The sequence below is a fragment of the Abramis brama genome, assembly GCF_963993115.1.
Source record: "Abramis brama genome assembly, chromosome: 2".
In the NCBI taxonomy this organism is placed as follows: domain Eukaryota; kingdom Metazoa; phylum Chordata; class Actinopteri; order Cypriniformes; family Leuciscidae; genus Abramis; species Abramis brama.
Window position 1 is genome coordinate 46,885,615 of NC_139964.1, and position 25,634 is coordinate 46,911,248.

Genomic DNA, 25,634 nt, shown 5'->3' on the forward strand with positions numbered 1-25,634 from the left:
ACCCAAAAATATATGGGACTGATAGTGTTTGCCCATGTATGACCCATATGGTTTGGCCAAGTGGGCCCCATAAGTATTTACCCATTCAGAACCCATCTAGAGATTACCTATGTTGGTAATACCTTGGGCCCATGTAGGCAGCCTATATGGGACTGATTGTGTTTGCCCATGAATGACCCATATGGTTTGGCCAAGCAGGCCCCATATGTATTTACCCATTCATAACCAAGTTCAAGTTCAAGTGGTTTTATTGTCGTTCATTCATATACAATTACAGTATACTACAAAACGAGATGACGTTTCTCCAGGACCTTAGTGCTACATTAAGAAAACAATAAAAACAATCACAAATCACAATAAGCTACACAGACTAGATAAAAATTGCACATAAAAACGTGCAATATAATAATTTACTAAAAGACAAGACAAAAGGCACAATAAAAAGACAAAGCAGCGCCGAACAGTTCATGGTAGTGCCAAGGTGTTGTTGTGCTTACTAAAGTGTAAAATGTAAACATACCACTCTCTGAATTAAAATTAATAGACAAAGTTCTCTTAAGTGCAATTCCGGGCATGTGCAAAAAGTTCAATACCACATAGTAAACACACAGAATGTGTGTTTATTTTATCAGTTCTTGGGTATTTAAAAGTCTAACTGCTTCAGGGTAGAAGCTGTTACCCAGTCTGGTAGTGCGGGCCCGAATGCTCCGGTACCTCCTGCCAGATGGCAAGAGATTGAAGAAACTATATGAGGGGTGAGTGGGGTCTCCCACAATGCTGGTTGCTCTGCGGATGCAGCGTTGTGTGTAAATGTCTTTGATAGATGGAAGAGAGACCCCGATGATTTTTTCAGCTGTTCTAACTATCCTCTGTAGGGACTTTTGATCCGCAGTGGTGCAAGTCCCAAACCAGGCAGTGATACAGCCACTCAGGATACTCTCAATAGTCCCTCTATAGAAAGTTGTTAGTATGGGCGGTGGGAGGTGTGCTTTTCTCAGTCTTCGCAGAAAGTAGAGACGTTGTTGAGCTTTCTTGGTAATTGAGCTGGTGTTAATGGACCAGGTTAGATTCTCCGTTAAGTGAACACCAAGGAATTTGATACCTCTGACAATCTCCACAGGGGAGCCATCGATGTTCAGTGGGGAGTGGTCACTCTGTACTTTCCTAAAGTCAACAACCATCTCCTTAGTTTTGTCCACATTCAGCGACAGGTTGTTGACTCTACACCAGTCCGTTAAACGCTGCACCTCCTCTCTGTACGCTGACTCGTCATTCTGGCTGATGAGACCCACCACGGTCGTATCATCAGCGAACTTGATAAGATGGTTCGAACTGTGCTTTGCTGCACAGTCATGAGTCAGCAAAGTGAACAACAGTGGGCTGAGTACACAGCCCTGTGGGGCCCCAGTGCTCAGTATGGTGGTGGTGGAGATGTTGTTCCCAATCCGGACTGACTGAGGTCTCCCAGTCAGGAAATCAAGGATCCAGTTACAGAGGGAGGTATCCAGGCCCAGTACTTTCAGCTTCCCGATCAAATGCTGAGGAATGATTGTATTGAATGCTGAACTATAATCAACGAACAGCAATCGGACATATGAGTCCTTTTTTTCTAGGTGAGTGAGGGCCAGATGAAGAGTGGTGGCGATGGCGTCATCGGTTGAGCGGTTAGGACGATACGCAAACTGCAGTGGGTCTAGTGTGGCGGGCAGCTGGATCTTAATGTGGCCCATGACGAGCCTCTCGAAGCACTTCATAATACATGATGTGAGTGCAACGGGACGGTAGTCGTTGAGGCAAGACACTGAAGACTTCTTAGCTATGGGGACGATGGTGGTTGCCTTGAAGCATGTTGGAACGACGGCGCTGCTCAGAGAGATATTAAAGATGTCGGTAAGAACATCCGCCAACTGGTCTGCACATCCTCTGAGCACCCTGCCCGGAATATTATCTGGTCCCGCAGCCTTCCGCGGGTTGACTCTGTATAAGGTTTTCCTCACATCGACCGAGTTGAGACAGAGCACCTGATCATTGGGAGCAAGGGTGGTCTTCCTCGCCACCACGTCGTTCTGTGCTTCAAACCGAGCATAGAAGTTATTCAGCGCATCTGGGAGGGAAATATCCCTGTCACAGGCAACTGATGGTGTCTTGTAGTTGGTCACGGCCTGGATTCCCTGCCACATACGCCGCGTGTCGCCGCTGTCCTGGAAATGAGTTAGGATTCTCCGACCGTGCATGCGCTTTGCCTCTCTGATGGCCCGGAACAGTTTGGCCCTTGCAGTACTAAGGGCCGCTTTATCACCTACTCTGAAGGCGGAGTCACGTGTGTTCAGCAGGGAACGCACCTCCGCAGTCATCCACGGCTTCTGGTTAGAGCGTGTGGTGATGGTCTTGGAGAAGGTAACATCATCAATGCACTTACTAATGTAGCTGGTCACTGATAATGTATATTCTTCCAAGTTGGTAGAGTTGTCATATGTTGCAGCTTCTTTAAATATATGCCAGTCAGTAGACTCAAAACAGTCCTGGAGAGCATAGATGGCTCCTGCTGGCCAAATTTTCACCTGTTTTGAAGTGGTTTTGTGCGCCTGACGATCGGCCTGTATGCTGGAATAAGAAAAACAGAGATGTGGTCTGAATAGCCGAGTTGGGGGCGGGGCTCCGCCCGGTACGCGCCTGGGATGTTTGTGTAAACAAGATCAAGCATGTTCGCCCCTCTCGTTGCAAAGTCCACATACTGATGGAATTTAGGAAGCACTGACTTGAGATTCGCATGATTGAAATCTCCAGCGACAATAAACAATCCATCAGGGTAAGCATTCTGCAATTCGCTAATAGCCCCATAAAGTTCACCGAGCGCTTCCTTGGCATTTGCGCTTGGGGGAATGTAAACACCGATTACTATAACAGAGGTAAATTCCCGTGGTAAATAAAAAGGTCGACTCCTAACAGTCACAATCTCTACCAGCGCTGAGCAGTAGCTAGAGACTAGCACAGAGTTATTGCACCATTCCGTGTTAATATAAACACACAAGCCACCTCCGCGAGTCTTACCGCACAGAGATGCATTTCTGTCGGCACGAAACGAGGTGAGCCCATCTAGCTGAATGGCGGCGTCCGGAACTCTGTCGCTGAGCCACGTCTCTGTGAAAATAAAGACGCAGCAGTCTCTAAACTCCCGCTGCGAAGTTTGCTGGAGCCGAATAATGTCCAGTTTGTTGTCCAGAGAACAAACATTCGAAAGCAAGATAGACGGGATAGCCGGCCGGCTAGGCTTTGTTTTTAGCCTAGCATGGACCCCCGCTCTCTTGCCGCGCTTCCGTTTCCTCGCGCACCGCTTACGTCGTCCTTTCCCCCGGCTACCGGCGTTATGCAACACCGAGGGCTGGAATTCTGGCCTCCGCAGCAAGCCGAGGTTGCGAAGCTTCTCATGCAGATCACCATCCAGCTTGGTTATAGTATGAGTCTTGTATTTAAGCAATGTCTGGCGATGGTAAACACAAATGCTGGTCGCTGCGATATCCATAATGCCGTGAGAAAATAGGCTAAGTAATAACAATAGCAACATTGAGGATCTGGAGTGGCCGCTGCGCACTACCGCGCCGCCATACAAGAATTTGGGCCGGAGATGGCTAATCTAGAGATTACTTAGATGGGTACTACATTGGGACCATGTAGGCAGCCTATATGGGACTGATTGTGTTTGCCCATGTATGACCCATATGGTTTGGCCAAGTGGGCCCCATATGTTTTTACCCATTCAGAACCCATCTAGAGATTACCTGTGTGGGTACCACCTTAGGCTCATGTAGGCAGCCTATATGGGACTGATTGTGTTTGCCAATGTCTAACCCATTTGATAAATCCAAATGGGCCCCATTTGTGTTGCCCATTTTGAGCCCATGCACTCATTTCCCATTAGTGACCCAACTAGGACCCACATAGGGAGCCCACCTGTTTTTGCCCATGTGGAACCTACTTAGCTGACCCAAGTGGGCCCCTGATAAGATGCCCATTTCGGGACCATGCCCACTTGGTACCCTCATCAAGCATAAACCATGTGGGGCCCACATATACATGTTGGCTGGGACAGAGAGTAAGTTGCAATTATTTTGACAGTCCTGAAATGGGAAATGTTATATTAACCTGTCAACTGCTGACACATTTCTGTGTTTTGTTAAATTTTCATTCCTTGAGACTTTTAATCAAAAAGTGTGCTCATTTGGATAAAAACTTAACGTATGTTTACTTCAAATATCTTTAGAGAGGAATATTTTTGTTGTATTTTTATCCAAAACAAGATGATGTGAGCATAATGAAGCGCTAAACTCTCTCATGTAATGTTTTATTCATACTCGACACCAGAGGGTGCCCTCGCGCAAAAAGTCCACAATTGAAACCACAATTATTATTTTTTTAAACCCATAGAAGTATTAATCCCTAATATGGATCGCTGCAGCTGAAGAATTATCAAAGTAAAAATAATTATCACACCATTTTGACAGCATATGGTTTATCTGTGTTCTTCAAGCCATCTTGGTTATTTTCATAAGGATAATTTATATTATTAATGCAATACTACTCGACATAGCCTTTATCACTGTTAATATACTATAAAATAGTATAATTTCTGCCTCACTCTGTGATAAGAAGCCACATCAGTTCACAGAAGAAAGCCCATCTTGTTGTACTCAAGGACTTCAGTGTCTTGGGTCTCCCAGGGGTCATTCCCCATCAACTCTTTTTGTACATCAATGAACAAGCTATGTCTTTTGGTGGAACCTTACATGAACACGTAGAGCTGCTCAATGAGACCAAAGAAGTTGCGGGAGGGTATATTTTTACAACACATATCAACTACAACAAGGTTCATACGATGGGCATAGCAATGCACAAAATATGCCTTGTCATTGGTCTGTTTTATGATCGCTTGTACGCCCCTATATATTCCTGACATGGCAGCACAACCATCATATCCCTGTCCTCTGATGTTGCTGACTTCAAGGTTGTATTTCTCCATTGTCTCCACAAGAGTCCTGGCAAGACCAATACCAGTTGTATCTTTCACGTTCACCATATCAATTAGGCACTCCTGAATATTGGCTGTTTTGTCAACAAAATGAAGAATGACCGACAACTGATCCTGTTTAGCTGAGTCTGGAGTTGTGTCGAGGCACACAGAAAAGAATTTTGCTTCCTTCACTTCATCTATTATTTTCCCTCTGACTTCTTTTGCAATGCAGCCAATCATTTCATTCTGACTCTGTGCAGAAAGGTAACTTGGCACACCTTTAGGGTTATTCTTGGCCAATTTAATGTGGGCATTTGTTTTTTGACGTTTCAGATTCATCATGGCTTCGAAAAGGCAATCTCAATCTGGCGAGTGTTGATGCTATGTCTGCAAGCCTGAAGACTGCCTGGAATCTGTTCTGCCTTTCTTTTGTTTTAAGCTCAATTTGGTTTGCTCTCTGTACTGACAGCTGTGCATCAACTGGATCATTTATCAAGTACATCTGCCACTTTTGAAAGTTGTCTTTGTGTAGTTGGCTTGCATTATGTCGGTCAAAGCCTTTCCCTGTCTCCAAAGCAGTCTTCCAATCCCTAAACCCCTCAGCAGAAAACTTGTCATGGTATGTACTGTGTCCAAAAACTCGACATGGAAAACAAAAAGCAGCATCATTTGTTTTGTGGTATTCTAACCACTGATACTTCTCAAACCATGACTTGCTGAAACTTCTGAGTTTGCTTCCATGTAAAGTTTTTGGATATCTGTCTTCCTCCCTGTGAATAGGCCCTTTCCTTATGTACCTGTCCCTTGCCAAACGCTCATCTGGGATGACAAAATCAGCATCTGCTTCTGCAAAGTAGACAATGCTTAATAATTTGATATCTAATAGAATGTTTATATTATGTATCAAATTGACACAAAGAACAGCCTTGACTTTCCCCCTGACATAATCACCTTAAATCTCATGGCTTTGTGTGACACTCAGAATCTGAGCGGAATCCTCACAGCCTTGGCTGTCTGACTGAAAATCTGAAATTAAATAATATGAAGCTTCTTACATATAGGCTACTAATAAATGCTGACTTTTTTCATTCATCAAATCAATACATATTCTTCCCTTACCACTAAATAGGAATTCTCACTAAATCCCACAAATTACTTACCTGCCCTCTCAGTTTCTTGACAGGATACACTAGGGCTGTGACTTTCTGGCCTTTTCTTTTGAAAAAATGACAAAATATTTCTCTGCATCATGACCTGTAGGTACCAAATAGAATTCAGTGTTCTGCTCATTTTAACATGTGTTAGTGGTCATATAGGCTATATATATATATATATATATATATATATATTATATATATATATATATATATATATATATATATATATATATATATATATATATATATATATATTATATTATCTTACTGGCATAATATTTGAATAATATTGAGGCATTGAATCTATCATCTTACTGCCATACTCTTTTACTAATGATAATAATATATTTTGTATTACTGCATTACTGTTGTATTATGGCAAGTAGTACCTCATTTGTAAGTTGCTACTTGCGAATCATGAGCAAGTAAAGTGACCTGATAATAATAACGGAAGTTATGAGCACATGAGAGAGAGGCTGACTGCTACACTTTCGTGCACTCTAAGCCTACATCACGGTCATAGCGATCTGTATAACAACTATGCTGTAGCTTTCGAACGGGTAGCCTATCTTTTTTCACTGCATTTGAATTAGCTGCCTGATCCGTGAAGAACCGTGAATAACAGTCTATGGGAGAAACATCAAGTCGATGCCTTGATAACGTTAGGTTGGATTTTGCAGTTAGCCTACAACAAATTTAACACCCTCGTTTCTATGAAACTGAAAACAATTGAACCAGCTGCAGACTTTGACACAAGACAAAACAGAACAGATGTTTCAAAACCGATCAGATAACGTTACTATGGCTTTGTATGGCAGTGACGTTAGCCAACTAGTTTACGGTTAGACTAGGCTAGCTATCGATAACGTTACACTGACACAACTTAAGTTAATGCTCTGAATTCGCAGCTAATATCAAATCCATAACTTTTTGATCAAGTTAAAATTTCCAGGTCAACCACAAATAATCCCACTACCTTTTAATATCATCCGATAACTAATTCAATGCCGATTTGTTGCTTTGCCCACTTACCACTTCAAGACCATCTGTAAAACATTGCCAGCTCAACGTGCGAGACGAGTGAGTTGCTTGCGTAGCGCTCTAGATTTGATATACACAGACACCATATTAGGAAAAAGGGGCGGGCTGATGCTGACCGATTTATTACACATCCAGAAGAATACATTTGAGTCGTTATAGGCTCTGGTATATTATGGAGCATAATAGGAATAAAGTTGTGACAAAAAAATTATCAGGGAGGAAAAATCTGAGGGGGCACGTGAACTGAATTGACCCTTCGCAAAGACCCGCCCCCCTTAGTTACGCAGCGCGTAGCAGGAGCAGAGCAGGAGCAGCAGTGCCGCGATCGTTTCGGCGCCAAGTCTATTTTTGCTGCGCCGCTTACGCTGAATTAAAGTGACAATGCATTGATCATGGCCAAAATACAACGCAGTTTTACCCAAACAACGCAGTTTTACTGTAGGCAACGCGTTTTACTGTAGGCAACACGTGTATACAACGCAGTTTTACTGTAGGCAACGCGTTGGTTTTCATTTATACTTCTGCGTCGCTGTCTGCGTTGACGCGCATGCAGAGGGAGCGTATGAAACCCGAGGGAGCGGTCCTAGCAGACCAATCACAGCGCTTGTGTCCGCGTAGAGTTGACGCGTTGTTACATTTTTGGAGAGGTGCACGTCAGGGTACGCCGAAGGGTACGCGCGCTACACAGCCTACGACGTAGCTACGGCGTGAGTTCGACGCAGAAGTATGAATAGGCCTTTACGATCTGCTAACGCGTGCAGTGTGAAACCGGCGTAACGCAGTGAAAAATACATCGCGGAGCAGAGCGGAGACTGACAACACGCTGGACAGACCAGGTTACTTTTCGGTAACTATTGATATTAAACATATTAAACAAAGTCTCACCTTTCAAATTTGGTCATTTTTTAAAAGAAATTTAAAAGATACATACCGTTTTGTGGCTCTTAAATGTGTCTGACAGATCGCTGTAGAGCATCAGTTAAAGCTGCTCGTGAACCGATCATCTCTTCCTTCTAGTTCATTTATAGCATCAAATAAACATGAATGAACATAAGAAGGAATGTCGTTTTAAACCGCGGAAAGGCGTCAATACATTCCATTTTTTAAATTCAAATCCTCCCATGTTAATCTGCTATCTGTCCTGACTGCTTTGTCGGACAAAATGGCAGATGGCGGATTATGATTGGTTAGATCGCCTGTCAATCAAGCTCCCTGCGAAGGGTGAATTGAGCGCTAAAGAAAGAAATCAATCCCACAATGAATGCCTTGTATACAGTCAGTATGATACTGTATTACGAATTTATCGGGATGAAAACAGAAATGTGCTGTATATTTACAGCTGTTCTGTAAAAGATACAGCTTAATACTGTATTATGGAAATACAGTACAATTTTGTAAGAAATTCACTGTAAATTTACAGTAAAGGGTTACAGTGTATGTTTACATACATTTATTAAATATGTGGAAAACAAATATGTATGTCACATATTTATACTTAATGTTGTCCATGTATGCGAGAAACCAATACTGTACTGTAATATATGCAGATATATGGTATCATATATGGATGACCTCAAATATTTTCTTCACATGTTTGGACACATAAATGTTCATATATGTTGCAGGCATATATTGTGTTCTCAGATAAGTCAAATATATGTATAGATACATGTCATGCTATTTAAAATATAAGTACATATATGGCCATATATTACATTTTTGTATGGGTTATAAGGGCTCCAAAAGCCAAGCAGAAAGAATGTACAAAATGTTGGACAGACAAGTATGTTTGCAATTTATACTGTACATACATTAACAAGATGACTACAACATTACTTAATTAATTACTTCATTGCTTAAAAACATTACAAAAATTTTAATGGGAAATTACTAAAAGTTTAATGGAAAATTCTTACTTATACTACAAAATAAATTCAGAAGAATTGAGCAGTTCTTTGAAGAATGTTTTAAATGATATCCACTCACAAGAGATGAAGACATGGAGTCTCCTCATGGGGGATGAATACTCCACACTTTCAATTATAGGTGAAAAAGTTTTTGTTCAATAACAGGTGATGCAGCATCCAGCAGTCCAGCTTTGGTTTGGTTCTGCCTCGACCTTCAGCCCAAATGGACGCAAGAGCTAAAATGAGAAGAATACACACCACATTAACACACAGCTTGCTGGAATACTCAATTGTACTATCGAGTAGCCATGTAATAATGTCCAAGTGGAATAATGTCCATTCAGCCAGTGTTTTCATAAAATAACCAATAAATTATAAGGGCTCTAAAAGCCAAGCAGAAAGAATGTACATTAAATGTTGAACACACAAGTATGTTTGCAATTTATACTGTACATACATTAACAAGATGACTACAACATTACTTAATTAATTACTTCATTGCTTAAAAACATTACTAAAAGTTTAATGTAAAATTACTAAAAGTTTAATGGAAAATTCTTACTTATACTACAAAATAAATTCAGAAGAACTGAGCAGTTCTTTGAAGAATGTTTTAAATGATATCCACTCCCAAGAGATGAAGACATGGAGTCTCCTCATGGGGGATGAATACTCCACACTTTCAATTATAGGTGAAAAAGTTTTTGTTCAATAACAGGTGATGCAGCATCCATGCCAGTAGTTGTCAGTATGAAGTCAGTCATATAGTCCAGTAGGTTACAGTCCAGCTTTGGTTTGGTTCTGTCTCGACCTTCAGCCCAAATGGACGCAGGAGCTAAAATGAGAAGAATTCACACCACATTAACACACTGGAATACTCATTTGCACTATCGAGTAGCCATGTAATAATGTCCAAGTGGAATAATGTCCATTCAGCCAGTGTTTTCATAAAATAACCCATAAATTATAAGGGCTCCAAAAGCCAAGCAGAAAGAATGTACATTAAATGATCAGCTGAGTGTATTCTCCTTTACTTATACTCTTGAAAGGTTAAACAAAACAAAAAGTACTAGTCTCATATACAGTGAGGAAAACAAGTATTTGAACACCCTGCTATTTTGCAAGTTCTCCCACTTAGAAATCATGGAAGGGTCTGAAATTGTCATCATATGTGCATGTCCACTGTGAGAGACATAATCTAAAAAAAAAATCCATAAATCACAATGTATGATTTTTTAACTGTTTATTTGTATGATACAGCTGCAAATAAGTATTTGAACACCTGAGAAAATCAATGTTAATATTTGGTACAGTAGCCTTTGTTTGCAATTACAGAGGTCAAACGTTTCCTGTAGTTTTTCACCAGGTTTGCACACACTGCAGGAGGGATTTTGGCCCACTCCTCCACACAGATCTTCTCTAGATCAGTCAGGTTTCTGGGCTGTCGCTGAGAAACACAGAGTTTGAGCTCCCTCCAAAGATTCTCTATTGGGTTTAGGTCTGGAGACTGGCTAGGCCACGCCAGAACCTTGATATGCTTCTTACAGAGCCACTCCTTGGTTATCCTGGCTGTGTGCTTCGGGTCATTGTCATGTTGGAAGACCCAGCCTCGACCCATCTTCAATGCTCTAACTGAGGGAAGGAGGTTGTTCCCCAAAATCTCGCAATACATGGCCCCGGTCATCCTCTCCTTAATACAGTGCAGTCGCCCTGTCCCATGTGCAGAAAAACACCCTCAAAGCATGATGCTACCACCCCCATGCTTCACAGTAGGGATGGTGTTCTTGGGATGGTACTCATCATTCTTCTTCCTCCAAACACGTTTAGTGGAATTATGACCAAAAAGTTCTATTTTGGTCTCATCTGACCACATGACTTTCTCCCATGACTCCTCTGGATCATCCAAATGGTCATTGGCAAACTTAAGACGGGCCTTGACATGTGCTGGTTTAAGCAGGGGAACCTTCCGTCCCATGCATGATTTCAAACCATGACGTCTTAGTGTATTACCAACAGTAACCTTGGAAACGGTGGTCCCAGCTCTTTTCAGGTCATTGACCAGCTCCTCCCGTGTAGTTCTGGGCTGATTTCTCACCTTTCTTAGGATCATTGAGACCCCACGAGGTGAGATCTTGCATGGAGCCCCAGTCCGAGGGAGATTGACAGTCATTGTTTAGCTTCTTCCATTTTCTAATGATTGCTCCAACAGTGGACCTTTTTTCACCAAGCTGCTTGGCAATTTCCCCGTAGCCCTTTCCAGCCTTGTGGAGGTGTACAATTTTGTCTCTAGTGTCTTTGGACAGCTCTTTGGTCTTGGCCATGTTAGTAGTTGGATTCTTACTGATTGTATGGGGTGGACAGGTGTCTTTATGCAGCTAACGACCTCAAACAGGTGCATCTAATTTAGGATAATAAATGGAGTGGAGGTGGACATTTTAAAGGCAGACTAACAGGTCTTTGAGGGTCAGAATTCTAGCTGATAGACAGGTGTTCAAATACTTATTTGCAGCTGTATCATTCAAATAAATAGTTAAAAAATCATATATTGTGATTTCTGGATTTTTTTTTTTAGATTATGTCTCTCACAGTGGACATGCACCTATGATGACAATTTCAGACCCCTCCATGATTTCCAAGTGGGAGAACTTGCAAAATAGCAGGGTGTTCAAATACTTATTTTCCTCACTGTATATATACATCATTTCACGAAAGAGAAAGTGAGTTGGAATAAAGGACAAAAGAGATGGAGAAAGTATTGGTTTGAGTAGAGACATCTGTAACCAACAAAGGGATAGAGCTCTGGACACTCAATTCAATCATAAATAATAAAGAATTGAGAAATATCCAGACAGATAATCAAGAAAGGGTTTTTCCTCACCCAAAGCTATTGTATTGTTTCAACCTGCAAAACAGTGCACGAGTCATGTGGACCTATTTTATGGGGATTTTTCATTCCTTTTACAGTTTAAAAAAGATTGGCTCTGTTAAATTTTACTACATAGAAAGAACAAATCAGAAAATTCTTCCAAAGTTCACCTTTTGTGTTCCACAGAGTCATAAAGGTCTGAAAAAACGTTAGAGTAGATGACGACAGATATAAACAATTTTTTGGTAAGTTATTTATCCCTTTAATGTTTATCATATTTAATTTGGGGAGTTATACTGACATTTGTTTGACAAAAATTAATTGGTTTGTAAATGTACTTACCACTAATACATTTGAATTGCCAATAGAACTCACTTTCATCTAGTCCAAGAATTCTTTTTTTCATGTTGGTATAGATTGGACAGGGTTTTTTTTGGCAGGCTGGGGACAAAAAAAAAAGATTTTAAAAGATAGAAAATTGAGATATACAGTACATACCATATAATCATTATATGTTTATTAATGGTATTCACTATGACTTCACTATTTACCTGGCAAACAGCTGATGGTTTCACACTCTCTCTTGTCTGTATTAAAGAAGATGATAATTAGAAAGTACATTTTTGCCAGTCACAAGTCATTAAATGTAATGCTTAAGATCTGTGCATGGATAGACAATTCTGAGTGGATGTCAAAATATATTAACAATACGGAACACGATTTTAGATTAAAATTCAATTTGTATTGGTTATAGATCTTCCAGGTTCTCACACCAGCCAATCACAGCACACTCCCTCTCCCACTTCGGTTCACCTTTGTTCATCTTAGGAACACAAATGAAGATATTTTTGATGAAATTCTGAGGGCTTTCTGTCTCTCCATTGGGAGCAATGCAACTAACACATTCAAGGCCCAGAACGATAAGAAAGACATCATTGAAGTAATCCATGTGACTCTAGTGGTTTAACCAATTTTATGAAGCTATGCAGGTGCTTTGTTTGTTTTTGCAGAAAAACACAATTTACCACTAATTAGGAAAATACTGACCTGCAATCCAGTAGGGGAAGCACTACGACGCATGCGTATTGTGTTGACTCAAGACCGGAAGTTGTTCCGTGAATGTGCTTTAGATAATATTATTTTGTAAATATAGAGGTAAATTATGTTGTAATTATCTTGCATCGCTTCATTAAATTGAGGCTAAACCTGTCACATCCACCGTCTGTCTTCCTCATCTGTCTCTGCACTACACTCCCCAGAATCCTCCTTGGCGCACACCTGCACTCAATCTCCTCTTAGTAATCACCGTCACCTGGATACCATCACCAGCTCACCTTTATACTCAGCACTCAGTCACTCACTCTTTGTCTGGTCTTGTCAATACATGTCTATTCATGACACACAGACTCTCTACTTCACCTACCTGCATACTTACCGTCGATCCCGATCTTCTTCAGCCTGTCTTCAGTCCATCTTCAGAGAATCTTCATCATCTGCATCTGCAAGAGAAAGAGAGACTTTGTTATCATTCAGTTAAGCTTCATCCTATTATCTACTTCCTGTTTACTCACCTTTCACGCTGTGTCCGATCCATTCTGCTATTAAAATATCAAACTTACCATCTTGCCTGCTTCGTTTGTACGAAACCTGACAAAACCACTGGAGTCACATGGATTATTTTAATGGTGTCGTTACTACCGTTCTGAGGCTTGAATGTATTAGTTGCGTAGGCGAAAAATGGAGGAACAGAAAGCTCTTGGAGTTCATCAAAAATATCTTTATTTGTGTTCCGAAGATAAACGGAGGTCTTACGGGTTTGGAACGACATGAGGGTGAGTAATTAATGACAGAATTTTCATTTTTAGCTGAACTATACCTTTAAGGAATCCTGGAAACACCTTAAATCAACCACAGCATGCATTCGGTCCATTTTCTGGAATGACTGAAATGCAAATAAGAAAAAAACAGTTTTTGCATTTTTACATTTTCCACAAAAAAAGAAAAGCAGTTTTAAATGATTCACTTAAAGCTTCATATAAAATACCCAGAAAAGTAAAATGTTAGCTGAGCCCTATTTTGCAGTGCAAATCCTCTCCATACTTTGCACTTCTATGATAGAAGCTTGTTCCCACATTTGAGAAATTGTGTTTACACAAATATATTGCTTTCACTTTAGCATAATTTAAGCATGGCCATTGTGAACAGAATAGAGCTAGGGCTACTGTATGGCGAAAGGCAAGATGTTCACTAAAAAATAAGTTGAACAAGTCACATGGACAATATTTTTGATACTTTCAGGATTTAAATTAAGCAAATAAAGGGTTAGTTCACCCAAAAATTGAAATTCTGTCATTAATTACTCACCCTCATGTAGTTTCAAACCTGCAAGACTTTAGTTCATCTTTGGAACGCAAATGAAGATCTTAAAGGTCCCATATTATGCCCCTTTTCACAAGATGTAAAATAAGTCTCTGATGTCCCCAGAGTGTGTATGTGAAGTTTCAGCTCAAAATACCCAAAAGATCATTTTTTACAGTATGTTTAAATTGTCATTTTTGGGGGCACAGAAAAACGCGCTGTTTTAGTGTGTGCCCTTTAAATGCAAATAAGCTGCTGCTGGACGACCCAGGGGGCGGAGCTTCATGAGCTCGTGCTCAGTCTGTCAGGACAATTTCATCTCACGGAATGATGATAATATCAGAAACTCTCAGTAACGGCGTTCATTTCGAGTCAGACAATAATGCCTACAGACTCAGAGTGCTGTATAGAGATGAAACGGGTATAGTTTAGTAGTTTAATTACGGTTATTATAACGTGCTTGTAGGCTATGTATCCATTATTTATTAATAGCCTACAAGTCTGCTGTCTGAATGATGATCAAACATATACTGATGAGTTTAATAAAGTTTATTGTACATCACACAAAAGATGAAGCGTCAGTTTTACTTCAGAAAATCACCGTAAGAGCTGAGTAATCAGTAAGTTATAAGAAGTGCGCAAGTAGCCAGTAGAGTTGAGGGAGCATTCCTGTGGGCGGAGGTTAGTAAAAAAACTGTTCTACTGACGTCATTAAAGAAGGAAGTAGAGGGATGTAGTCCAAACGAGCCGTTCACTGTAGTCGACTTCTGTTAAATAAAATATCTCGCTTGGTATTGAACTTTGAGCTTTATAATTTTACAGATATTATTTATGCTCTAACAGCAACATTACACACTAACTAAAGTTTGAAACATGGGATCACGAAGAATGGGACCTTTAATAATGAAAGCTGAGAGCTGTCTGACCCCCATAGACAGCTAAGCAACTACCACTTTGACGCTTCAAAAAAGTTCATAGAGATTGTAAAACTAATCCATATGAATTGAGAATTTAAGTAAAAAAAATTTGAAGGGACTACCGCTTTATATAATAAACCGATTGAATTTAGGATTTTAGTCACATGTAAACACTGAACAAACAGAAGCTCAACCGCACTTGCTTTGACAAGCGAGAACAAACCTCATTGGTTCTTGCGGAAGCTCAAACGTGCTGCGAAACACGAGAATGAACCTCATTTGTTTTCGCACGTCGAGCAACTGATGTGTGAATTGATGAATATTTATATGTGAATAAAATTAAATCTGTTCATCATATAAAATGATCGTATCTCTACAGAATTTTTTGTACTAAACTGTTTGATTAAAATTATTTTACGATCTCTTTATTATGGTAGCATACAGGTAGCAAAAGACAATTTGAAATGTAATATGTAAAATGGCAATGTATTATGTAGCAACAATGGGTTGTACATTAATATTAATATTAGCTCAAATGATCTATAGGGAATTTTAATAATTAATCATGAATATGATTAATAATTTGCATATTACAGTTACATTAAATTTATCGCAGCTGAACTAGATTGATATATGAATGATTACCATAACGGGTTATGGTTCGTCATTAATACATCAATAGTCTTATTTCAGCTCGAAGTTATGGGATAACTTTAATGGAATTAATTTAGCTATCAAACAATCTGTTTGTCCAGCAAACATTAAACGTAAGATTAACTTATCAACTCTCAATAAAGTTACCACTTCTTATAATTTCAGGGAAAATTAGTTTCTGGCCATGAAACCATTCTCCTGTCCTTATAAAATTTAGGTTACTGAAAAGTAACAAATCAGCTTTGTAGCTTAAGATCAACAAATCATTGACTTTGTAATTATGAGCATTTAAGACAGATGCAAATCAAGGATATATGGAATTTTAATAATTGGACTAATACTACATCGAAACTACGAGTATACACAGAGTAAATACATATATTTACAACAGAAACATACGGACGTAAACATTACAAGACCAAACGGATAACGAGAGAGAGAGAGAGAGAGAGAGAGAGAGAGAGAGAAAACTTTAACAAAAGTTTCATTAAATCAAATCATCTATCCAAACAGCTTCAAATTAATAACATATCAAAAATGAGTTCACCTTCAATTACAGCACAGATGATATTATTATAACACCATTGCAATTTAAAAGACTCTATGTCATTCATTACTCTATAGTACTTGTATTCAACACCAACCCTAGCTTTTAAGAAAGCTTTAAAAAGAAGTACAACATCTTGACCATGTCTATTCTCCATTCTATTTCTCCTAGGCATGTGCCGGTATCACATTTTCATGCTGCGATTAATTGAGTGAGCTTTTATCACGGTATACGGTATTATCACGATATTTTAATCGCACATGAGAAACAGATGGATTGGGGGGATGTAAAAAATAAATAAAACTTGCATCACAAGGTGTAATTGTGATTGTCAAAACATTTGGTAACTAAACTGAATTTTATTAAGTTTAGTGACAACATGTTACAATGATTACATGGTACAATGACTGGTAGGCTACTGTTTGTATTGCTTAACACAAATTTAACGATTTCAATTCAATACTTGGGATTTGATTTAAATCTTGATTCAATATTGACTCATTTTGGATAAATATTAGGAAGGCTACAGTAGATAGCCCACATGTTATTTTTTTTCTCATGAAAAAAATATATATCTCACATAATGCTATGTAACCATATAGAGCCCTATCAGCTGGTATTATTAAAGGTTACAAATAACTAATTAAATCAAATATAATGTGGTTTTCATTATAATAACAATTATGTAATGACACAAGTAAAAAATATAATAAATAAGTAAAAAAGTGCAGTGCACATATTCAGCAAAATACTTCTCTTTATCTATTTGTTTTAGTCATCTAACATGCTGCTGGTCATTAAATGGTTTAAATGTAACGTTCTGTGACACAACTGTTCTCCTGTTTCATATCAAAAGTAACCTGCTCTGTCTTGTTTGACGGTCTTCGTGTCTTCTTTGCTCCGCGATTTTTCTCTGCGTGAGAAAACGGATGTGTGGCGTGAGCGTGTGAAGAGTCTCGCGCTGAATGCGTCGAGTTGGCAGCTCTGCTTTTAGAAGCGTGATGGATCCGGATAGATCGGCGGCGGCCATAGACTGTAGGCGGCGGCGTTTCTCCTTCCACCATGCTGCTTCTCTATGTGAGGATTGTTTACATTAGACTAGAAGTGCGCACAGGCCGCATGCTTATACACGTGACGATTGTTTACATCAGAGTGCGCACGTGTTTCGCGCAGCATATACGCAGTGTTTGTTTAAGCGGTTGATGGAAAATAAGCTATAATGTGCGTTCTAAAAATCTAAATTGGGATCTATTATTTTTCACGGTATTTTGAAGTGCCTGCGATAACAATATCGTGCATATTCATTACCGCGATTTATCGCATTACCGAATACCGGCACATGTCTAATTTCTCCTTGTGATGTAGATTGCAAGTTTAGCTTGTCCAACAATAAAATTAATTAACTGCCATTTTATTCTCTGTTTTTGACCATATCTCGATCCCAAAATAAACACATTAAATGTGAAGTTTTCCTGAAATCTTAAAAACAGATCCTTCAATAAAACAAAAAGCGTTTCCAATCGAATACATTCTGTAAAACAATGAAAAACCGTTTCTCTGACTCCACAAAAAGCACATTTGTCACCAACATCCGCATTTATAACAGAAACAAAAGCATTAATAGCTATAGCCCCATGCAATATACACTGCAAATCCCCAGTTTGCTTGTTCAATGGTGGTTTGTATATCACCTAGGGCTGGGACGGTTACCGCATTACCGCAATACCGCGGTCACGTGACGCCTACCGCGGGTCTGAGCTCGTCACCGTCATCACCGCAAAAAAAAAAAAAAAAAAAAAAACACTGGCCTTCACATGTGTTCACGTTGTGTCTAATGACATGGATTCATTGATTCTAATGACATGGATTGTGTCTAATAACATTGTGTCTTACATGGATTCAAGGTTTTCTAAACAAAACTTATCAAAAGATGGAGCAAATCCGACCTTTCGCAAGTTCGCAAGTTGTTTCATGACACATAATAACATTCCATTCGTAGGCTATTGACGATAACCCCTTATTTACACTCTGTGGCGCGTTACGGCTGCGACGCGGCTACCGGAGCTGATCGCGCCCACTCTAGTCAATGCTTGTGTTTACAATAGCCACGACGCGGCGTGTTTCAGAAGCGTCTCTCCGCGCCGCTTCGCTAAAGATAGGCGCCTAGTCTATTTTCGACGGACGCCGCGTCCAAGCCGCACCGTAAATAAATAAAAAAAGTAAAAGCAGGACCTCAGCTTTTAATTGCACGTGCTTATTTAACACAATTCTCTCACGTGAAGACCGCATTTGTCAACCCTCGCGGAGTCGCGGCAAGTGCACACTCACAGCACCAGAGAGTACGTTAATCTTGACGGCACTTGCAAGAAAATGGATAAGTAGGCTACATAATCAAATTCACAAATATTACACCATTTAAACATTATTAAAAATACATAGGCTATGAGTTACTAAAACAATATTTGTCAAAGAATACACTTGTATGTTCACAGTTTGAACGTTCTTGTTTCCATTTGTTTAATTTCAAGATCTGAGGTGAATTATCCATTGTTGCTTTTACAGCTACAAAGCTGGAGCACTAAACGATATTCAAAGTCACATTGCATGCTTTAAACATTAAATAAAGCACATAAACACTACCTGAGATTATCATTGACACACTTTGTTTGTTGTTCCAGCCGCAACGTCGCAGAAAAAAAAAACTGGGGGAGGGTGGGGAGGTGGGTTGAGGTTTAAAGCGGTTTACCGCAATACCGCGGGAATTTCTTGCTTTTCAACCGCAGTAAGAAAAAATCCATACCGTCCCAGCCCTAATATTACCCTCCAAACTGGTTTATCTTCTTCTTGTAACCCAAACTTTTCTCGCCACACAGTGTCTTTCTTCTCGTTTAATGCCACTTTATTTAAAATTTTAACAAAGCATCTATACAACAATTTTCCTGCAACCAAATCCAACTCCAAATCATGCAACCCTTTTAAATCCAGCAGAATACCAGACATACCCTTTAACTCTGGTGAAATAACAATTTTCGGAAAGGGATCTCTCATATTTGGAACCAAGCTTCCATTACCAAAATTTTGCAACATGATTAATTCTTCCTCTGTTAATCTTCCTTTCCACATTTTTAAAATTGCCTCAGTTTGACGGGAAGACCTCTGGCCTAATGCCGTGACCAAAGCAGATACATCACTTAAGTCAGGTCCTACAACATCAATTAAATCTTTTAATTTTACCATACCAGAGTCACATAGCCTTAGTGTAAGACCTGGAAAACACTCATTTGATAAGTCAAAGCGAGCTCCTTTAACCAACGGCTCCTCTAACAACCAGAATAAAGAATCTGTCTTTCCATTCCTGGTAAAATTAAAATGTCCCCACAATTTAAAAAGTCCACGGTAGAAAGAAGGTAAGTCCTTTAAGTTCAGCTGTTTATGATCCATAAGTATCAGAGTTCTGTCAAGTCCAAGTCTATCAGTCTTCTGTAGGATAATCTGGGCAGCTTTTCTCCATACCAGATCTTCAGGACCAGTTAATAGTCTCTGGATGAATTGCAAGCGAAAAGTTGCCAGTCTACTTGGAAGATGCACCAATCCTTGGCCGCCTTCTTCCACAGGCAGAAAAAGTACACTTTGAGGAACCCAATGGAGCCGATCCCAAAAAAAATTAACAAACATTACTTGCAACCTGGAAAGCAAGCCAGGAGGAGGGTCCACACATGAAAGCCTGTGCCACAACGATGAGGCAGTCAAATTGTTAATTATTAAAACCCTTCCTCTAAAGGATAGTTGTGGATGTATCCACTTCCATTTCTTTAATCTACCCTCTATTTTTTCAACCACCCCAACCCAATTTTTTCCTTGTGTGACAGTATCCCCGATAAAGACTCCCAGGTATTTAATCCCTCCTTTTTTCCAAATTAACCCACCAGGTAATAATGGTGGACCCTTCTCCCATTTCCCAACAACCAAAGCATCACTTTTACTCCAGTTTATTTTGGCAGCAGATATACTTCCAAACTCTTCAACAATTTTCACCAAAGTATTTATGTCATTCTGTCCATTAACCATAATCATTACATCATCAGCATAAGCTGATATCTGATGCTGCAAATTATGAGGTAATACTAAACCTTCTATTTTAGAACGTAACTTATTTAACAATGGTTCAATTGCTAAAGAGTACAGCATTCCAGAAAGTGCACATCCCTGTCTAATGCCTCTATTAACTTTAAAAGGGGCGCTCAAACCACCATTGATTTTTAGCATACTTTCAATATCTCTGTACAGCACTTTAATTACTCCAATAAAACCTGGGCCAAAACCAAAAGCATTGAGAGTTTTCCAAAGGTACTGGTGCTCAACTCGATCAAATGCTTTCTCTTGATCAATGGAAATGAGTCCTATATTGATACCCAAAAGGCCAGCAACTTCTATTATGTCCCGAACAAGAAAAATATTATCTAAAATAGACCTACTAGGCACACAGTACGTTTGGTCAGGGTGTATGACCTGCCCCATCACCTCTCTCAATCTGTTGGCCAGAGTCTTAGAGAAGACTTTCAAATCAGAGCACAATAAGCTCACTGGTCTCCAGTTCTTAATTTCTTGCAAATCGCCTTTCTTTGGTAGAAGAGTAATCACAGCTCTCCTACAACTCAGAGGTAGAGAACCCTCAGCTATGCTCTCATTGAGAACAGCCAAGAAATCCTCACCCATCACCTCCCAAAAGGCTTTGTAAAACTCAACTGGAAGACCATCGATACCAGGCGCTTTTCCGCCCTCCATGTTCTGCATTGCACTCCAAAGCTCTTGCTCACACAAAGGCCTCTCAAGCACTGCCTTTGACTTCTCCGGAAGCTTTGGTAGACCCGCATAAAAGCTAGCAGACATTTCTTCATCTTCCTCATATTCACTCCCATACAGTTCATTATAGAACCTCACAGCCCGCTGTCTTATTTCAGACAGCGCAGTCAGCTCTTGCCCATTTTCTGAGCGTAGTGAGTGAATATATCGACTCTGGCCATTTTTTCGTTCTAAATTAAAAAAGAATTTGGACGGGGCATCCATTTGCGTGAGATTTTGATAACGTGACCTGACCAAAGCTCCCTTTGCCTTCGTGCCTAGCAGGTCCGCAATACATAACTTTCTGGACTTCAGGGCATCAATACCACTCTGCTCTCCAGTGACCTCTATTAATGATTGTAACTCCACAATTTCGGCTTCAAGTTTTTCCATTTTTTGTGCTATATTTTTAGAGACACTGAAAGTATACTGTTGACATAACAATCTAATTTCAACTTTCCCATAATCCCACCACTGGCGCAAGTTTGCAAAACACTCTTTTTTTAAATTTAAATTCTTTCCAAAAAAAGACAAAAACCTCTTTAAACTTTAAATCACTCAAAAGAGAAACATTAAAATGCCAATAGGCACTCTTTGACCTAATATTTGCTATAAAGAATTTACATGTAACAATAGCATGATCAGAGAAACCAGATGGACTAATTACACAACTTTTCATAATATTAAAATGGTGTTTAAAACAGTATAATCTATCTAATCTGGCCAAAGAAATTAAATTCTCTCGAGTATGTGTCCACGTATACTGTTTATCATTTTTATTCAAACGCCTCCATACATCACACAATTTATGAGTCTCAATCAGTGTTCGTATAGCACGGCCTGAGGCTTCATGAGGTTCAGCATGATTTCGATCTAATACATAATTCTCTGTACAGTTGAAATCGCCACCTAAAAACAAATATTCATCTGAATTACAATTCTGCAAAACTCCATTGAGATCATTAAAAAAACAAACTTTCTCAGCGCCATTAGTGGGAGCATACACATTGATAAACACAACATTGAATTTTTCAAATTGTGCCCGTATAGCAATAAGTCTACCAGGAATTTCTTGTTTCACCTCAAAAGAGGCAGGAGTAAAATGCTTAGCAAATAAAACAGCCACCCCTCCTCTAGTAGAACTCATATGAGAGCACAACACCACTCCTTCCCATTCTTTTCTCCAATCAACTTCATTTAGACCATCACTGTGTGTCTCCTGAATAAACACAACATCTATTTGCTTTTGTTTTATTAATTCAAATAACAGTGCTCTTTTATACGGATCTCGTGCCCCATTCATATTAAGAGTGCCTACTCTCACTACACTCATTAAAAAATTAAATGAGAGAAGGACTTGGATTAAGACAAGCTTCAGTATATAGGAGCAAAAAAAAAAACTATATCGTTTCAAACCCATCCTCTGCTTGAAGTTCTGATCTCAACTTAGTCTATACATTTCTTGAACAGTAAACTGTTCTTCACCCTCACCTCGCATTAACATCCCCACAGAATCAACGAACATTTTCCGGTCTGGGAAGAAATCTGTAACCTGAACATTTTTCATGTTTTTTGTTTTTTGTAAAAAAGACCTAACTTTTCCAAAAGAATAAGCACTACGCCTACTCCTTTTATCCAAAGTATCACTATCAGAATCTTCAGCAGTACTACATTCAACATCCTTATGTGCATCAACTTTTACTTCTGGCAATAGTTTTGACTTTGCATCCCCTTTTTTCGTTTTATTCCTTTTTCTCTTAACAGAGGGCGTCTTAAAAATTGCACCATCACTCACATACTCCTCACTAACCCCATCTTCCATCACCAGATCAACTGTTTTGTCAATAACATTTGGTGTTTCCCCCTCTACCATTCCTGAACCTCCCACCCCTGCATCACTCGTTCCAGCCTCGGCTGTATCCCTCACAGCTCCAGCTTGTTCGAGCTCAACTACTCTGACAGCATCATTCTCCACAGCCACTGCGTTAGTCACTCAAAGAGTATAGAAGCCCAAGAGGCGAAACTCAATAGAACGCTCCATAGCAACAGTTGCCCCCATGACGTGACGGCGCGGCCGCCATTATGAACTGAAAACTGAAGGAAAACGCCGAAAAATAATGGGAGTCAATGGCACTGAAAAACTTAACATAACAAAAACTTAACATAACTTAATTTTTTCTGGCCGTCATATCTAAATATGAAAACAATTTAAAATACATTAATGAGGATGGCCGACGTTAAATGACGTTAAATGACAGAAAATATACGTATATGTGTTGGTTATGCATGGCGTAATTACCCTTAGGAAAATAGTAGAAGTACTATAAGACTACTATAGAAATACTATAGCGGCTCTAGGATATTATAGAGGTATTACAGAACATAACAGAACATAACATACTTCTGTGATGTTCTGTAATACCTCTATAATATTTTAAAGCTGCTATAGTATTTATATAGTAGTCTTATCGTACTTCTGTAGTATGTCCCAAATTACTATAGTATTCCTATAAGATTACTATAATATTTTGTCCCAAAATACTATAAGATTCCTATAGTACTTTTTAGTAAGAGTATGTCCCCCACCGAATCGGCTTCATTAGCCTACCACTTACGGTTTGCAAAGATACAATTATAAAATTATTGCAAAACTTTAATCTATCAATATTTATGTTCTATTATGCATTTTCCTTGTTATATGAATAACAGAAATTCATGAAATAATATAGGCTATAGGCAGACACACAGTAATTAGATATAAGTAATAAGATATTTATTCAAATGTTGATTTTGAAATTAGTGAACATCACCATATATATGATTTGGAAAAATAAATAAATAAATAAATAAAATTATAAATGAACATTTCTAAAGACAGTTAATATTTTACATAGAATATCACAAAAATATGAACAACTTGTTTTTTCAACATCTTCAGTGAAAGTGCACACAGTGAACGTTTCAATGGCAAGAACAAAAACAATCTGTGAATGTCCTATTACAGGCGGAAAGGTACAAAAAAGATGTGCAATCTAGCAAGTGCACACATGAACTATAAACACCTACTAAAATGGATTTTGCCATTGACTGGCGCTAACGATTTCAGCAGCTTTCAATCCATAATGACGGACGCGCCTCCGCAGCGCCATCTACAGACTGTTACCCATAACACAACAGAGTTTCGCCTCTTGGGCTTCTATACTCTTTGAGTCACTGCATTTACACCAGTATCCTCAGTTTGGCTCGGACACAAACTCCTAATGTGCCCCTCCCCTCCACATTTAAAACACTTCATCGTCTCAGAACTTGCAAACACAACATAATCAAAGCCATCGGATCTAAATTTAAATGCCACATTTATTTCCTCAATTTCGCTTTTCAGTACCATGTAAACTTGCCGTCTGAATGAGACTACGTGTTTAAGTAAAGGGGATTTACAGCCCAACGGAACTTTTCTCATTTGTGACACAATTTTTCCATGCCTGGACAACTCTGTGATCAGTAACTCATCTTTTATAAACGGGGGGACATTGGACAAAATTATCTTTTTTGCCGGTTGAACTAAAAGCATTACTGGCGTAAAAGTCTCCTGTATGACAATTCCGTTTTGCACCACGCTGTTCACTTTCTCAATGTTATCTAAAAAAAATCACCACCGCACTATTCATACGAGACGCTGACATTATGCTGTCGTGACCGACAACATTCCCAACCGCCAAACTACACTCTTCCACTGAACAAATCATTGCAGGTGCAATCTTGATGCCATGCCTGCGTGAAAGCCGATCATAACTGAGGCGTTCAGAGGACGCCATCGCCAACCAGCACTCGCTGGAAGACTGCGCTCCTCAGTTTACCTCAAATCCTGCTACCCTCTGACTTAATCACACAAAATAATATATTTTAAAAAGTGTTGTTTGAAACCAGAAACAACAAAAAACAGGGAGAAAAAGAGGGAAAAAACTCACTCTCACCGTAGAACTCTCACTCACACGCTTCCACTCACTCCCGCATGCGCACAGACAGAGAGAGAGAGAGAGAGAGAGAGAGAGAGAGAGAGAGAGAGTGAAAGCAAAAGATCATCTGAAATGATCACAGTAAACTAAATCACAGACAGTAACCTTTTGAAAGACAACAAGGAATCAAATCACATTAAAAGTTCAATAAACTTATCTTGCAAAATGGTTCTCTTTGTTGCTGAAGAACGCAGAGTCGTGCGTGCGTCGTTAGGAGCAACGTGCGTGTGTTTCATTAAGAAAACAGGGCTCGCGCTCTCGTGTCTTCCGGTGAGCGCAGTCGCGGGATTTTCAAAAGAGTCTTTTTCTTTGAGTTGAAGT

At 39.4% G+C, this 25,634-nt stretch overlaps 1 long non-coding RNA gene across 1 annotated transcript; it reads right to left on the minus strand.

Moving 5' to 3' along the window:
- Window positions 1–9,794: 9,794 nt before the first annotated feature.
- LOC311078397 lies at window positions 9,795–12,554 on the minus strand. Its single transcript, XR_014605157.1, has 3 exons — window positions 12,531–12,554; window positions 12,322–12,420; window positions 9,795–9,948 (listed from the first exon to the last, which is right to left on the minus strand). It is a non-coding gene; the product is annotated as an uncharacterized lncRNA (long non-coding RNA).
- Window positions 12,555–25,634: the final 13,080 nt, after the last annotated feature.